Source organism: Python bivittatus, unplaced genomic scaffold, assembly GCF_059951505.1.
Source record: "Python bivittatus isolate LINGU-HERP-01145 unplaced genomic scaffold, Pbiv_v1 ctg000020_np1212, whole genome shotgun sequence".
NCBI classification, from domain to species: Eukaryota; Metazoa; Chordata; class Lepidosauria; order Squamata; family Pythonidae; genus Python; species Python bivittatus.
Genome location: NW_028277030.1, coordinates 110,770,710 through 110,789,022, shown reverse-complemented (window position 1 = coordinate 110,789,022; position 18,313 = coordinate 110,770,710). Strand labels below are relative to the sequence as shown.

At 36.8% G+C, this 18,313-nt stretch overlaps 1 long non-coding RNA gene across 1 annotated transcript; it reads left to right on the top strand.

Moving 5' to 3' along the window:
* The first annotated feature begins 94 nt into the window (after positions 1-94).
* LOC112543265 (uncharacterized) lies at positions 95-16,480 on the top strand. Its single transcript, XR_003086620.2, has 4 exons — positions 95-216; positions 4,299-4,484; positions 6,561-6,665; positions 7,694-16,480. It is a non-coding gene; the product is annotated as an uncharacterized LOC112543265 (long non-coding RNA).
* The last annotated feature ends 1,833 nt before the right edge of the window (positions 16,481-18,313 follow it).

The following is an 18,313-nucleotide window of genomic DNA, read 5'->3' as shown; positions in this document are numbered from 1 at the left end:
CAGCTGCTCCGCATCAGACGAAGCGGCCGGGGCGGGGAGGAAGGGCGGCGGTGGGCATCCGCGGGATACACGGGCCTCCCTGTTTCCTTGGTAGAGTCGAGCCGCACTCAGTCTGACCCAGGACGTCACTCTGCCTGTCTGTTTTCTCAATGATAACTTGGCAGGAGAAGGGAAAAGCTGCGATCTTTCCCCCCTTCCCACTGAGATCATGATTGGGTATGTGCATTTTCTCGCATGCATTTTAGAAGATACATACGTACATGTACGGTGTTTTGCTTGGTTTTTTAAAGGGTCGCCTGTGCAGAATCATGGGGATCATTAGTTGCTTCTCGATTGTATTTGCGTTAGTTTCAGCCTGCTTGCCTGCCTGTCTCTATCTGTTGTTTCTTTGCTGCTGATCTTAAAGGGGCTGGGCAGAGAGAGAGTGACGGTGGTTGTGGTAGAAATCCAGTTTTCTTAAAAAAAAAAAAAAGATGGATAATACTGTCAATTTGTTTAATTTATCTATCAACATGTCTTTAGAGAGGGTAACGTATAGCCCATAACTATAATTTCTTAAAGCATCCAGGTCCAGAATGGATCCTCCCACATCCCACAGACAGAACCTCCAGAATTGCAGCCGTCCTTCAGGAACACTGCAGCAGTATCCAGAACTGGTTGTAAATTTCTGTCCCACCATGGCACATCTGACTAATCTAGGTTAAGCTTTGCCCTCATCTATCTCAGAGCTACCTCTGTATACTTGTTCAAGAGTTCCAGCACCTTCCTGGGGTTGAAGATGAAAAGCAGAAGTAGAGTTGTATATTGTCTCACCACAGTCTGAACTGCTGGTTAACTTCCTCAAGTGATTGCATTGTGTACATTGAAAAGCAGAGAGAACATGATGATATTAAAAAGCATAGGAGACAAACTGGAACTTCCTCATATAACAATAGACAGAGGACAAAAACTTCCCAGCATTCCCTTTTGATTTCACATTGAATGCAAAGAGGTAAATATGCTTCAAGGTCTTCCATTCCCGTTGTTATTCTGAGAACACTGTAAGATACATTCAGCTGAGAGAATGATTATTGACCTAAACTTACTTCATATTCAGTGAGGATTTAAACCTAGTTCTCTGGTTCTAGACCAGCATTTAGACCAGTTTAGGCATGCTGACTGGAGAATTCTGGGAGTTGAAGTCCACACAACTTAAAGTTGCCAAGGTTGAGAAACACTGAAGTAGATACTTCATGCTAATTTTCAATACGTATAATATTTTGGCAAAGTTAAGACAGTGCTGCAGGAATATTGACCTCCTTCACAGAAAGGTGGGCCTGTCTACTTGTCTGCAAAAATATTTAATCTGTGGTGCTCCATCTTCACAATGTAAGTCTCAGTATTGATGTCAACTTGATGCACAAAACAAAGTCTTAGTGACTTGTAACTTGCTGGCAAAACTCCATTTAATAAAAGCTTTTATATATTATAACAAGGGATCAAATTGGTCATCACTTTTGGTACAACCCCATGGCAATTCTAATGTCAGCTTCAGCCTAGACCCAACTGCCAAATGCTGCTTTCAGGCTCTTGCCAAGTCCCATTGGAGAGAGAGAGAGAGAGAGAAAAGAACAAGTAACACAATCCGAACACCAGGTATTAAATTTCTCTTCTATCAAATGGGACCTCTTACATAAGATCCTCTTACATAATACATTTTCTGTGCCTTGAAGTCTTGGCAGTAGTGGTAGTCCTGCTTGTTGGGTATAAGATGTCATTTATTGCAAAGCAGAATTGCTTCATAAATTGTCTTTGCTTTAGAACATTCCAATTTCCATTAGCACCATGAAAGAGAAACATCACTCTTAATTTTTCAGCCTTAATCATATAGTTTAATATATTGTGGATAACTGGGGGGGGGGGGGGACGCACACAGCTGAACATTTAAAAAGAAACTATGGGAATCAGTGCTGTAAAAGTTTTTCTTGTATTTTCTTTATACTTACTATAAGTATACGCAATTATATAGGCTTGTAACTGCTTGTTATATTCCTAGCTTGGGAACTGACCTTATCTAAGAATATCCATATGCTATAGTGATACATTTTGAAATTGTTAGAGAAGTAAGAGAACGTGCAGTAAAATCCTAAGGATATTTACTCAGAACACAATGAAATTTGTTTCTGTGTGACTGGGTCACAAGAGCTATAGTTATTAATAATGCATCACATTTTTAATTCTTCAGAATATGTTTCATGTTTCTAAGTATTTTTCAGGATCCCAATATACTTGTGAAAAAATAATCAACAACATGTATGTTAAAGTATGTAGTTCTGTTTAGAGCTCCCTGTGACAGTAATGTAAAAATAAATTCCTAATAAAGTAAATCACCCCTATTAAACATATATCTGTACATTTATAATCTAATCTTCACTGACCTCCACTGGTAGAAGCCAATCAGTTTATCTGCATAATCTGCATCTTGTGCATAATATTACATATACTAGAAAGCGAGATAATGTCTATAAGTTCAAGCAATTAGCCAACAAATAACAAATATTCATAAAGAAATCTTAGTTACCATCAACTCACATGGTTTTATATGCAAGAATCAAAAAATTGATGTAAACCCCCCCCAATACATTTAGAACTTCTTAAACTTGTGTACTGAGAACAATGGGAGTTAGATATTCATGAGCAGGTATGCAGAATACTGCAACCAAAACTCGTAAGAAAGCTGTACGTAGCTCTTTTTTATCCAATGGGGATTTGAATTCATACCTCTGCGCTTCATTGCTTTGAAACTTGAAGACAGTTTCTGTTACAAACATGAGCATCTGGTGCCTCAACCAAAAACAAACAAAAAAAGTTAAACATCTTGCTGGATATATGTTATATTTTGGCTGCATTTATAGCAACTCTCTGGCCAAAGACTACACAAGATGTTCACAGAAGTAAAAATGTGAAGAAAACCAATTAGATCCAATTTGCAGATGTGATGCCAGGAGTAAAATTTGCCCATGAAAGCCATTTACAGCTGTTTCAGAACAGAATATAGATAGCTGTATGTGATCAGTATGTGTGCAGAGATAGACTGAATGGGTGTCATACAGATACAAGCAGAAATGCTTATGAGCAGTGGTCTTGGGGCTGAAACTTATATTTTCTAGTTAAAATTGATATTAATGTCAGAAGCAGAATGTGCCTTGCAGTTGACTAGAATGAAAGAAAAGCAGTTTAAGCAACACCTTTAATATTTAGATGGCCTTGATGAATAGTTTCTCAAAGGTTAGTCCTCATTACTCTATGTATTTCCTTGACATACATCCATGTAAAAGTTTTGGCCTACAGGTGCTCCCTTTTCATTAAATCAGGGCTGGCTTTGGAATATTCACTGAGAAATATACTTTTAAGACATCAAATATATTGGTCAATTTAAAAAGATAGGCTCTATTTATAATTTGTCCACCATTCCATTATAAATTGAGGTATCTAACCAAAGCATTGATCAGGGGTTTCTTCAGTGAGGAACTTCTAAGCAAACTGAACAAAAGGTTTAGAGAAGAATACCAGTGGAGCACAGAGATTTTGCAGTGTGAGATGTAATTCTGATTAACTTACAAACTGGGATAAGAACTGCTGCCATAGTGATCAAGAGTTTGAACAAGATCTGCGTCCAGCCCACACAGAACATTGCTTTATGAGAACATTATAGAATTGAAAGTCTGACTCAGTCTAAAGAGGAAAACATTGTGTCACGATTTAAAGCACAGCAGAAGCATTATTAAAATCATGCTGATTTATTTTATAACACAAACTTTAGTAGGAATTATATATTTGCTGAGACTGAAAATGTTAACCAAATCACTAGAATTAAGTTCATTCTGAAAGGGCACGATGTAAGATAGGGGGAAAACAACACATACATACATCTGTAATGCATATTTAAGTTAGAGTAGAGATTATCTTATAGGAGATAAATACATTTTTATACAATTATCAAGCATTCTCTGGGCAGCCTGCTTTCTTCATGGTTAAAGAATACATAACAGAAATCAGCATTTTTTGCAGCACCACAGAAAGGCCTTCAGGTTTATAGTAGAGCACTTTCAATTTCTCAGCCTCTAACTACAAGTCTACTATGCTGATTCCAATGCAACTGCTTATTTTGGGAAATCCTGAATAGCTTTATAGGCATTACTAGTTAGTGTCTAACAACACAGATAAGAACGGGCTGTGGCAAATGGCTGGCAGTGCTAGGAAGAAATCACTTAATGATAAATCTCTCAAATCCATTTAAGTTTATCTCTTCATTACAGTCTCCTATGTTCAGAAAGAAGTTCATGCACAATCAGCCAGTCATCAGGAGGACCAAATAATGGATAAAACTATTAGTTTTATAAATGGATAAAACTATTAGCCAACTGACGCCCCAGTGGAAGAGTGGGTGTTTGAGACAAATGTTTACTGTTTCTCAGAACTATCTCAGAGACTCACTGCAGTAGGTAAGTTTTATTACTTTTTACCCCAAAATTGAACATTCTAATCACCTGGGTAAGAGAAAATGAACAGAAATTGAAAAAGCTTAAGAATGATGATGATAGTAATGGGAGGGCCTTTGCACACCTTCTGGACCAGGAGGCTTTGCTCACAGTCACTCATGCTCTCATGACCTCTCGTCTGGATTACTGCAACACGCTCTACACGGGGCTGCCCTTGAAGAGCATTGGGAAGTTTCAACTGGTGCAGAATGCAGGTGCAGGGGTAGTAAATGGTGTCAGATATTTGACACATGTAACACCACTTCTACATCAGCTGCATAGGTTGCCAATGTGCTTCCAGGTGCAATTCAAGGTGCTGGTTGTCATCTTTAAAGCCCTTCACGGCTTGGGACTGGGTTACCTAAGGGACCATCTTCTCCCAGTTGTTTCTACTGTCTAGTTCGGTCTGGCAGGTTGGGCATGTTACAGGTCCCATCAGCCAAGGAAGGTCAGCTGGGGGGGACTAGGAGACATGCCTTCTCAGCTGTAGCCCCTGCCCTCTGGAACATTCTCCCTTCGGAGATTAGGATGGCTCCGACCCTGTTGGCCTTTCATAAGGCCGTGAAGATCTGGTCACATGCCTGGGTGTGAGGCCCCAAGTGTGTTAAGGGCTTTGTTTCTTGGCTATATTAACGTCTATGGCAATAGTTTTACTCAGTGACCATATATATTTATTTTCATTGTTTTATGTTTTTATGACTGTATGCCACCCAGAGTCATTTGCTGAGATGGGCAGCTACAGAAATCAAATACATACATACATACATACATACATACATACATACATACATACATACAATCTCATACAGAAATATGCAGTTGTGCAGCCTGTATATTTAAACTGAAAGTAACTCATGAGCCTTGCAAACTTTTAAAAAGCATATATTTCATTAAATAGGCTGTAGAAAGTGAAATCAAATAATACGTAATACTGAATAATGAATAATGAAAATGGTGCAAGGCAAGTAGTTTGCAATGGGTGCACGCAACATGATTACCAAAGTATAGAAAAAATGAGGCAAATATTCAAATAATTAAAATAGGTAAAGGAAATACAATGCCTTTAAAAAAATATGTTGACTACACCAATGTGTAGCATTGCTTAATTTTATTCACCACAAGAAGTGAAGTCTTTATTCAGTGTTCAAGCACAACCAAATCCATTGTGGGTTACGCATGAGAACTGAAAGAAATCCCTGAGTCTTAGGGATTTACATTGTTTTATTGCAGTGGAGAATAAGATCCATGTTATACCAGTGCCTGACTATAATAAAAAGTTGAAATACAAAAGGCTGCCTATATAAAGACATACTAGCTTTTGAGAATATATGAAGTTTCTCAGTTCATCTAGGCTAGCCTTGTCTATTCTGACAAGAAGTGGCATTCCAAATCTTAAGCAGATGTGCCTGTCAGCTCTGTTATCTGAAAGCCTTTTATCTTTGGAAGCCACTGTCTTAATTTAGGCTTGACTGTGTACAGTGGATAACATTGTGCCATTTCCCTACAGATGCTGCAGCTAGGTTTACAAAAAAGAAAAGTTGGATTAGGACACTCTGAGTCTGGATGGACTTTCAATATAACTGGCTACAGAGGGTTAGGGTGGAGTTAAGAGAGAATTGCATAGATGAAGAGTGAAAAATAAATGTAAGAAAGAATACATATATGAAATAATATGTAATGCACACCAAACATTCTTTTAACAGGAGAGTGCAAACCAAAGCAAACTATAGAGATGCTAAGAAACACGTATCAGTTATATACTATCTTCATATCAAATTTGAATAGTTGCAAGAAACAGTACATTACCCTCAATACATCTACAAATCATAATCCACATTATAAATGAGCCTGCATTTAAATGGTTTGGCTGTGTGGAGAAATCCTGTTCAGGATTTTCTAAAGTATGGTTTAATTACCCTCCCCATTGTTCATTTTCCTCTGACTCAGTTTTTTATTCCCACAGAGCATGCTCAATCTTTCACTACCCCTTTTCCTCTTCCCCTTCCTCATGTTTTAGTTTCTTTGCTTTATTTCTACTAGGTGAACAGTCTACTGAAGTCTGTGGACTTCACTATAATCAAGCCTATATTTTCATGTACTTCTGAGATGTCTTAAAGAACAGAGAGGTGACTGGAATAATGAATAGTAGGTAGAAATAAATATTGAATTAAAATGATGTGTCACAAAGATGCATTAAAACTCAAAAACTAGAGAGGAAGTGGTGTTGTGCTCTTTGCCATTCATTCCCATATTTGGAAATTAAATGTTAAGTAAAAAAGAGTGGCTAATGGCTAGCAGACTTCCATTATATGATTTTGATAATGTTCCTCATAAGGTAAAATGGTGGGTTCAAATCTATGCTGAAAGGGAAACCAGAAGCTAGTGTTTAGTGTTCTAGCTATTCTAGAAAAATGATTTTCAATGTAAAAGAAGAACAAATATTTAGGTGTGAGCTCTGCACATCATGATCACACTATATTGTATCATTCCTATTGGTGACAGTTTCTCCCCTCAGAGATTGAGCAATATAAACTATTGAAGGTGCACTTGTTTCTCAAAGTGATGTGGGGGGAGGGGGGTTATTCTGTTAAAAGTGAATGGTATCCTTAAAGACAAAGAATAAGTAAATAATATTTTCAGGGACCACATTGGTCCTGTCATTAGCAAGAAGATTATGGGTCATTAAAAGGCATCATGGTGATAGATTTGATTTGCTATCCTTGTAGTGAAAGGATGGCCAGAGATGCTTGTGGGATGTTCTCCTTCAAGTGCCCAAATGACTTTTTTTGGCTTCGGGCATGATGGACCTTCACTTTTGTGGGAATGGGGCAATGAAAGCCATTTGTTTCCTTACATTAGGCAGCAAAATATCTCGAGCCAGTCCTGTCAGAAACAACACTTCATTACTCTTGAGAATCTTTTTGACTTTGGTGGAGGCAGCAAATTATGATTCTTCCTTAGCATTGTTATAGACTGAAGGTCGTTTACTTTTTCCCAGAAAGCTCAATGGCACATTAACACATCCTTTGATATTAGCAAGTGTATTGTTCCAAACAAATTTGCCTCACCTTCATGCATTATAATTTACAGACTTAGTTAACATGATGCAAACATAATTTGGTGTATATGACTTGGATTCCTTAATTGTCTTTTCTAATATTTTTTCTATCCAGGCAAAATCCTATGAGAAAAAAATGGAAAATGAGGGAGAAACAGAAGCTGTCTATCTACCCTGGTGTCTTGCTTCTAGGACTAAATAGGCATTTAGTTCCATCCTTTGTACCTGCCATCTCCAAATAAAGATGAGCTCAAGGAATAATAAGTTGAAAATTTAAAGAGACAAAATTAACAAAATCACATAGCACGGCAGTCTTTTTCAATCAGCATGGTCAACAGCCATTTAGGAAAGCCAGAATAAACATGTTTTATAGCATATGCAGTCAAAGAAGAACAGTTCAAGACCAATGGCAAGTGGAGCACTTGGTGACCTTATCATATGATGATTATAGAGACTAATCCGAAGACCTATTGTGCAAATCCCAGTATTTCATAAAATCAGATTGTAAATTCAGATACTCAGAAGCAATCCTATTTTGTTCAGCAGATTATTTGGAGAATAAGCAATGTAAAGATTGCAGCTGGATTATATTTGCTATATATGGATATGGGAATTAAGCCTAAATTTGTATCCAGTTAAATCTGTTCAGTTTTTTTTTAATTACCAGTAAATCAATGTTAAAGCCATTATTCCATCATCAGAATTGCTACCAATGTTTTATGTCTAAATTTTAAAAATTCATATGATTCTTTCAGTTTGGATAGCATCATTTGCCCAAATATTATGACATGTTAATTATTTTATTCTGCAGTTTAATTCAACCATTTTGCATCCTGCATTCTGTTAATAGTTCAGGATTTCAGCAGACTCACTGGCATCAGTTGTGTTCATGTGGAGTAGCCCTATTCAGCACTCATACCTTCTTTCTGAGGTTCCAGCTCCTTCCTTCTTTAGGTTTTCCATGCTTTTTTTTTTCTTTTCTCTTCTTTTCTCTAGGTTTTCCATGTCTTTTTCATCCAACAACCAACTTTCTATGATCATTGGTCAAGCTCAGTCCTCATTGAGCTGTTTCTCCTTTTAGAGTTTTATTTTGCTTTAAACTTTTGGGGTACAATATTTTTTCACCTGATACTTCCAGCCTTTGCATATAGCTTCTTAAATAAAGCATAAATTCGCTAATGGAATTTAGTGGCTTGGCTCCTAGATATCTGCAAAACATCTTCTTCAAGTGGACCAGCCCCTATCTTCTCAGGTAGGAAATATCTAGGATCTCTGACATATGGGAGGTCTGGGTGGAGGCTAGGAGATAGTGTTTTTTGTAATTGCTCCATCCTTTATAGCAGCCTTCCCAACTGGCATTTAAGAAAACAGTTTAAATAGAGGTCTTCACAGGGCCAGGTAGACCATTTCAGGAAACTGACACCACAAGGAATCCAGTAATGCTACTTTATTGTTATAGGGTACAACAACATGATCTTGAAAGTCTGTCAGAGTTTCTCTTTGTTCCCCCTTACACCAAAAAGAATCAAGATGGGCTTATTTTGAATTTCTTTCTTAGGGCTTTCCCCTTTCTCAAGACTGAATTGCTGTTTTACCTCCCTTAATGGCTCCCCCATTCCAAGGTCATCTCTACATTTCTTTATACATAGAGCCTTTGATCTGTAAAGATTGTTGCCAGATGCTGAGTTGGATTGTGGTTTTCTTGTTTTAATGCAATGGTAGGACTTGTTTTGGAATATGTCCAAATATTAAAACTGTAAATAACTAAGTAAACTAAAATGACAAATGCTATTCAATATAAGTTGGTGTAAAATGAGGCAAGAGGGCAAAGTCCTAACATATGTGCTGATGGGATCTGACTGGTGACTAGCTTAGGGTCATGGGACTGTGATAGACAGGTTGATCCAGCATGTGGCAAGAAGTTCCTGGACTCAAGATTCCATATGTGTTATCACTTTTGCAGGTTTAGTTGGTGGATCACAGTGTTCTAATAAAAAAGGAAAGTACCGTATTTTTCCGTCAATAAGACACCCCCATGTACAAGACGCCCCCCACTTTTCCAACCCAAAATTAAGAAATCAATATTTTAAAGATAGTGCAGAACACATTTTTATTTAGTAATTAGTTAACATTTACCTGATACACTCGGTGGGAGGAGGTCCAAACCGTCTCTCTGCAGCTCTATTTCCATGCTCTTTTGCATAACTGATTACATTCAATCATGAGTGAAACTGCCGATAGCTTGTCTCTGCCAACAGACTTCCTCCAATTGGTTTGTTCAGCATCAGCTGACATCAGTTACATCAGGCTCGTGATTGGAGGAAGTCTGTTTGGGAGACAAGCTATTTCACTCGTGATTGGAGGCTAGCAATAGGAGGAAGCCTCTTTGCAGAGACAAAGTATGGGCAGTTTTGCAACCGTGCGGTTCTCTCCTCGGCTGACTTCCTTGAATAAGACGCCCTTCAATTTTTAGCGTAAAGATTTTAGAAAAAAGTATCGTCTTATAGTCGGAAAAATACGGTACATCTTGCAAGCCTGAATCTTGCTCATCCTTGCTGTAGAAATACGCATTGCTGAATATTACACTACATATATGGAAGAGAAGATGAAATGAATCAGAGAATTCAGAAACTGATAAAGTGCTGAATTCAATCAGGTAACAAGACAGCAGCACCACTGAATTTTAAATGGATATTATAACATTTCTTCTTTATGTCTCTTTCAGATTTTTGCACCAAATGAAAGGCTAAGACCAAAATCAGCAGCAACTAGATGAATACATCAGTCTTATATAGAGTAGCTCAATAAATAAAGTCGGTGAATGCTCTTTGAATTTCTACCCCAAAATCCACTTTAAAAAATGTTCTTTAGATTGCAGCAAAAGTCAGTTCCATTTTTAGATTTTTTTTTAATTTAACTTTTTTAAAAATACAAAATGGGATTTAGAATGAATAAGAATTCTTGTCTTAGTTATCATCCGTGGACCATTTTGTCTTGGGAGAACCCAAAATACAGCTTCTAATGTAAACTCAGAAGCTACATCCAAAAAAGAAAAGGAATACACACAAGTTCAAACTTCCCCTCCAGTTAGAGTTCCTTTGAGAAAAAAAATGGATTGTGTTAATTTATGTGTCTAGGCTTGTTTCTGCTAGGTTAAATTGCCTTCTAGCCAGTTAAGGAACTATTTAAGGAGAAATAATTTATGTCTTGCTGTGAATGCTGAACTTGGGTAATTGTGGGTTAAGGCTGAAAATACCAATTTCCTTCATAAACCAAAACCATAAAATTCCCCAAGCATAAGCAACCCATATTTGGCTTGCAGTAGTCTGGAGGACCAGTAGATGGCAGTGAAGACATACAGAAAATGTCAATCTTTGCTGCCATTTGTTGGTCATCTGGATTTTTGCAGTCGAGATATGTTTGCCTACCAGGCCTCTATCCCACCTTAACCCACAATACCGTAATAAAGCATAAATAGAGGGTAAAAATGGCAACTTACACTGCAATTCTGTGTTGTTCCATTGAGTTCAGGTTCCCACTATGTGTGTGTAATATTGCAGCCTTAATAGTATAGTTGTTCTTGTTTTTTAAATGTAGAACAATCCTTAGACTGAATTTTTTGTGCTCAGATTACTTTTTCTGAATGTATTTTCTTTGTATGTCCAAATGTAACAAATTATGGTCATGGACCTAAACTAGGATAAAACATTAAGTCCCAAAATTATTGAGTATTATACATCTTCGTAATTCTATATCTAAAACAGTTGACATCTCTCTGATATATTTATCTATCTGTCTAGCTAGCTAGCTATGCTAGTTAGCAATCTAAATTATACTTCAGGTGGCAAGCCTTGAACCCTGCCAAAGTCTTGAATACCAGTAGTAACCCTTTGAGTCTTTACTGCCATAGTTTGCTTTCTGTAGTGGAAGATATCCTTGGCCAGGATGTTCCTCCCACTCATTTCAGTGAACAATAACATACAGATGCAACACGTACCACCTTCTGTCATGAAAAGCAATCTGCTTCTATTTTTAAGATGCAACAGTTATTTAGACTATTAAAAGCTTATTTCTACAAGATATGCCCACTTTTGAAATGAAAGAAAGCTTGGAGAAAATGTGATATGGAAAATAATTTATAAAAAGAAACTCACCTTCTACCATGTAGATAGTAACTGAATATAACCATAAAATGATAATCCCATTCAACAATGAGGATAATTAGGATGAAATATATAGGTGGATCTCTTGCTGCTTAAAAGAACAAAAAATATTTGCTACATCTTATTGAAGCCCCCGTTGACTAAAAGAGGCTGCAACTAATGCAGAAGTATTTGGAACAAAGTGACTCAAAAGAACAATTTCTTTGGCTGCCCTGCAAAAATCACTTGGAGGGGTGCTAGTGCCAAAATTTGCAAAGCAGAGTACAGGAAATACTTAGGAAGTTTACAGATATTCCCCCCAGGAACAATGGAAGCAGAAGTCTCATATGCTTTAATCCATCTTGTTTAGGGTGGATTTGAAGGCCATTTTTTTCTCATGGTGCTACGCTGAAGTATAACAAGCAAAGAGTCAGTTGTCTGAAATTGTCTGGTATGCTTAAGATAAATCTTTAGAGCATGCTTGACATCAAACATGTGCCCTTTCTCCACAGACTTAAGGGGATGCAGACAAAAAGTGAATTAAGACAGCTTTTATAATCTGTGGAATAATGTGAAGGCAGAATCGAAACATAATATTACAGAACTTGTATGGGAAATATACAGTTACCTACAGCCAACAAATTTCCTGTCTTAGAGTTCCTGCAAGCTGATGATTTAACCATCAAAAATAAAATGAACTGTTATAAAGGACAACACTACAAAAAAATAGAAAACAAAAAGTTGGTGAGTTAATGCTTACCTTCTGTTTCACATGAAGGCAAGAATAAAACTGGGAGCAGGGAAAATATAGGATGGGAAGAGGGAAATGGTGTCACAGATAACAGGATGTCAGTGGTTTTAGTGGTGCAATGAAGCAAATTAAGTAAATATTTGAATGTTGATATAAGGACATGTGTAATGTCATCATGGTTTCTAGTTGAAGCTATAAAATATCAGACTCAAAATTTATTTTATTGGAAGTCTAGAAATGTCTTTAAAAGCCATGTTAAAGGAAAAGAGGAAGGTATTCACAAATCTAATATTCTATCCTGCCGTATTTTAATATCAAACAATGATTTCCTATCACATCTTGTAATTGTAACATTAACGCATGCATCATTATCAGAAAAAAACTTGCTTTCCTTCTGACTGATTTTGATTATTTGCCATGAAGTTGGTGTTGACTCTTAGTGGCAAATAGGCACCTGAATTGGGCAGCAGCAATGTAGGAAGATGCTGGAGGCAAATGATCACTTTAGTGACAATGGAAAAGGCTCTCCATCTACTCCATCCATAAAGACAGAAGGAGAATCCAGAGGTTTTGGGCTCTGCTTTTATCTGAATGAAATATTAACCTTAACATACAATCTCATAAAATATCAATGGGATTGATTTTGATTTACCATGGCTAAGATTGTGTCCAAACTCTAGTTAAAAGCTGTGGAGGATTAAAATCAGAGAAGAAAGTTTCCAATCACCCTGCAGCCTTACTATGCACTTAAAAACTGTCTAACTGCAAACCACGATCTTAAAACAAGCAGCTTAGTTGCTTCATCTCACTTTCTTAGCAGTGTTGTCATTGCCAGAGACCAAGCTGCAAAAAGGAGCAATTTTAACTATGCCCTGGAGAAAAAGCGGGAAGGCACAAAGCATTGAGAACCAAGATATGAATGGAAAATGTAGTTTTGTGCAAATTAAAACAATGAGGTAATAAGTAATTTTTGAATGCAGCAACAATTATATTATGCTATACATGGCAAAGTGATGTAATATGCACAATTTATTGCTGTCACCTTTGTAATGTTTCATTCCTGCTTTGCTTTAGTAGGTTTATAGATTATGTGGGATAAAAATATAATTTCAAACCTAAAGAGTTTTTGAACAAATGACTTCATACTTGGAATGTCTAACTGGAAATGGAATGGTCCCAGTCCTCAGAATCAATTATACGTATGATATAACTCGTCTTCCATTACACTGTCCAAAGAATTAAATAACGATCCATAATGAATTACACAGATGTAAATTTCACTGGGGTCAGTGGGACTAACTTGATAATAACGTAGTATTATAATAAGGTATGAAAATCAAGACAATAGCAGTACTTTCTATTGTATGCAAACATACCTAAATTAGCCCTAGAGTATACTTTTTGGCTTACTGGGTCTTTATATTAAAGCATACTGAGCACTCTTGTCCCACCTTTGCTCTGTTGGCATATAATAGAATATAATAGAAGAAATGGATCTGATGTTCTCATCCCAAACCAACCAAAACCTCATTGTATCGTGTGTAAAAATCGTACCAAACAAAAATGGCTGAATAATTTTAAAAGCTCCTGCTAATAAATATTTTCTGCTGACCCATATTCTTCTCTGTTAATTCAAACTGATGGAAATACATGGCCACAATGTTTGCAACTCTCACACCATATGGCATGTTGAACTTTTAAGAGAGATTTAAATACACACACATACACACACAGAAGTGTTGCAGGGCATCCACCCAGAAACATAAAGCCTTTAATTTTAAAAAAAATTCAACAATTCCATATGCATTTAAATTATTTTATCTATATCTAGAATCCTTAGTAAAATTTATATTATTTCAGATGGGTCATTTAAAGTTATCTTTTCTCTAATGAAATCAGCAGCCATTTTGAACAGTGAGATGCAGATACTTGAAATTGCCCAGCTGTCAAGCCAAGAATCGTATCAGTGTTATTATAGATCTGCAGTTATTATAGCAGTTGTTAAACTCCTCCACACAACTAACATATACAGCAATGGCACACTTTGAGGTTCCTACCCTTCGAAAGTTCAAATATCTGCCTGTCCTTAATAGACTCTCAAGGAGGTTTTGCAGCAATTCATCATGTGTACGTGGCAATTCAGTAACAGATAGACTTCCTACTAATACTAGACTTTTTATACTGGAAATTATTTAATCACTGGATGAAAAATCCCAGTGACTCCAGAATATCCCCCTTTAAACTTTTTTCTTTTAATTTAAGGAATTTTACTATATCCAGCTATAGTCTTTTAGCCGATATTAACATATGCATTCTTACTTGCTACATTTAATTGCAATTTTATTTACACAAGAAACCTTTTAAAAAGCATGCTTGATCATTTGTAGCCATGTGTACTATGTCTGAATGTTGACAACATACAGGAATGTGGAAGAAAAATCAAATTGCATTCCATTTAATGTAGGTTCTACATTTGTATGATGGGCTGACTCATTTACAACATTTGGAAACTCTATAAAAACTGCAAGCGTTAAGTGCTCATGGGTTAAAATATGGTTTTTGTGCTATGTGGCCTTTTCAAGCAGGTTGCTATGCTTTTGAAATTTCAGGTTGCCGAAATAAAAAGCAGTGTTATTTTGTTTATTTGTTGGGCTTTGAAGGCAGATTGCCAAATACAAAAGGTGCATGTTTAATCATAAAATGCCTCAAATGAATATCAGAGAGCTGTTTATATATTGCTCATTTGTGATATTGGATTGAATCCATTGCTGTGCTCAGTTGTACAACGGTTTGCTGGTAAAGGCAGGCCAAGCTGCAAAAAGGGTGCCTCTTTCATTGTTGACACTGTTTGCTATGGAAACTTTTAAAATCATTCCCTTGGCTTTTTTTTTTTTTTTTGGTAAAGTGAGAGGAAGCACACTCATCTTACTTACTTTTGGGCCTTAAGACAAAAAAAAAATGAGGAAGCAGAGGCTGTTTTGCATTCCAGTTGATCCCTTATGATGGAACTTTAAAAAAATTGAGTTTCTTCTGGATCAGAAAAAAATATCCTGCACACCCTTAATGTTGAGCCATCAATACGTTCTAGATAAAGTTTTATATGCCACCTTTCAAAATATAGTTACATAAGCATAAAAATAACTGCTGGGCAAATGGGAGACTTTTTACACTTATTTCTTCTCAGTGTAACATCTCAACACTTTTTCCTAGTTAAAAATATTTTATATCATTCTACTAATTGTCTCTTTGCATTTGAACCAGTCATACATATATCACAACGCATCTTACAACATCCAGCAGACCTAACTTTGTATCTTAATAATGATCTTATAGCTGTACATGTGAGAGGACATAATGTTCTATCAATGTGTATTTTAAAATTATATGCCTGAGAAGCCCAATGTTCCAATCCCAATAAATTGAGAATGGTCACAATGAAAAAATTTACAAACATGTAGAAATGTATTGTTGGTGATGGAATTAATTCCATTCGTCTGATACACCGAAATGTTAAAGGTCTTGAAATGCACAAATGAAACTTGAGACATGCTAATATAGGTATTGATGAAGACATAGCAATGACCAGCTATATGTTATATTAAGATTCAGTTAAATGTTTTATGAATTGTGAGGGAGGTGATCAAGATCAGCACTGTGGTAGAGGGGGGATGATTTATTATTATTATTATTATTATTATTATTATTATTATTTGCCCTACTGCAATAACAATGAAAATCACCCTTTGAAGCTGCTATTTGCCATGGGAGGGGAAATTCAATAAATGTTTGGAAAGAGGATGGCTATTTAGAAACTGATGTTAAAAATGGAATAGGAAAAGGAGACCATGGATGGAGAACAAGGCAGATGAAAGGAGAAGATTGATGAATTTCTTCAAGGAAATTGTAGCTTTCGAAGGCAGATCAGAACAAAAGGAAAGGATGGAGAAAACGGAAGAGAATTGGCAAAAAATACTTCAAACATTTATGTAAAATTAGAATAAACAACTGAAAAGTGAAATATTTTGAGTTGGGGTATCCTTATGTAGAGAATCACAGAGATGACCTTGGAGAAAATATGCAGAGAGATTGATGTCAGCCCTTCAAGGAAGGCCAGTTCAGGAAACAGACTCCACAAGAAATACAGGAATTCTACTGATATAGGCTATAATAAGAGCATCTTGAAAGCCTGGCAGACTTTTCCATTCACTCCTTTTTATATCAAAGGGAGTCAAGGCAGAGTCACTTTCTTTTAATGCCTTCTTCTCTTCCCGAGCCTTATTCATATTTTGCTAATGGTCTCTGCATATGTTCCCCAAGGTCATCTCTGTGGTTCTTCACACCTTATTACAAATTAAAGATCATCTGCTCACCATAGATGCCATATAGCTACAGTAAAATTGCCATCAATAACAGGAATGTGTGTGCTCACTGAAGACTGAGGTTGGTTGGGCTGGTTGCACATGTCAACAAGCATTGAACACATACACTTTCCAGTTATCAGTGTCACCTAAAGGCAGTGGAGACACCACATATTTGTCTGTCAGTCATTAATATTAAATCAAGAAGAAATCAGAAATAATTCAAAAGTTTGCAAAGATACTTAAAAGTAAAAAAGTATATTTACTTCTTTAAAAACCATGGAAGATACGTATAGTGAAAACCTTGCAACATTTCATTTACCAAAAGAGCTCATTCTTGTGGTTTTGTTTTGGAAGCAGACAACAGCATGGAGACTTAATGGCTACATGTCACCCACCCCATAATATTTGCTTGCTACAATTCTGTACTGACACTTCAGCCATGTTTGGGCAAATCTGAAATAGTATAAGATGTTCTTCAGCACCCAGTCCTTAGAACAAAAATTACTACAATTTGAACAAATATTGAAGCACATTGACTTTCTGTTGCTAAGTAAGAATTAACAGACAATTCTTAGTTAATCTTTGGGGTGGAAGGTTGAAAAAACATTCTTCTTCCAAATGGAGTCTAAAGGCCTTTCCCCCCTGCTGAATTACAGTGCTATCCACCTATCCTTCAGCTGGCAGAAAAATGTACTGGCATGAAATTTGCTGTTCCCACTGCCGATCACTATCCTGCTTCTATTTACAGTTACTGCCAGTCACCTGACTTTCTTCCAAGGTGACAAAGCCTAACAGATCTTACACACCTTGAGGCTGCCCTTGTACGCTGTTGGAATAAAGGAGAAAACATTATTTTAACACCAGTCCAGCTAAGGACAATTTAGACCTATATCACTCATTGGCTGGAGATGAGATAAAGGCAAACTGACTGGGACACAGCAGAAAAAAGCTTTGCCAGGGCATTCTTTGTGCCATGTTTAGGTGCAAGTGGGGACATGACCTCAAAGTCTTGTTCCTTGCCTGTATACCCTAAACTATTTTTCGGAGGAAACTATGCAAATTGCTTTATTAATTTTCCTTGTTTGCTCTAACCTTCAGCTTTTTATTTATAAAATAGAGAGCACCATTAACTATTCTATATTTCAAGTGAACGTTTACCTTCCATCCTGTCTCCCTCAGCACAGTGAAAAGACTGTTCACCGATCCACCTTCCTTTAGCAATCCTACTAAAATGTAATGCTGAAAGTTTATAATGCTGGATTTCTATAGTGCAGGAGAGACACTACCAATCATATCAAATGCCCTCATCCTATTTAATGTCAGTGCATCGCTAAAAAAGGGGGGGGGGAGAGGGAAAGTATCTCATTTGATAAAGTGTCTTTAAAATAAGATCTCCCCATTGCTGCCCCGTGATCCGTCGGGTTCCTTGCGCTGCAGCCTTCGTAAGTGCCACCCCAAAGACCAGCGAAATAAAGTTTGGC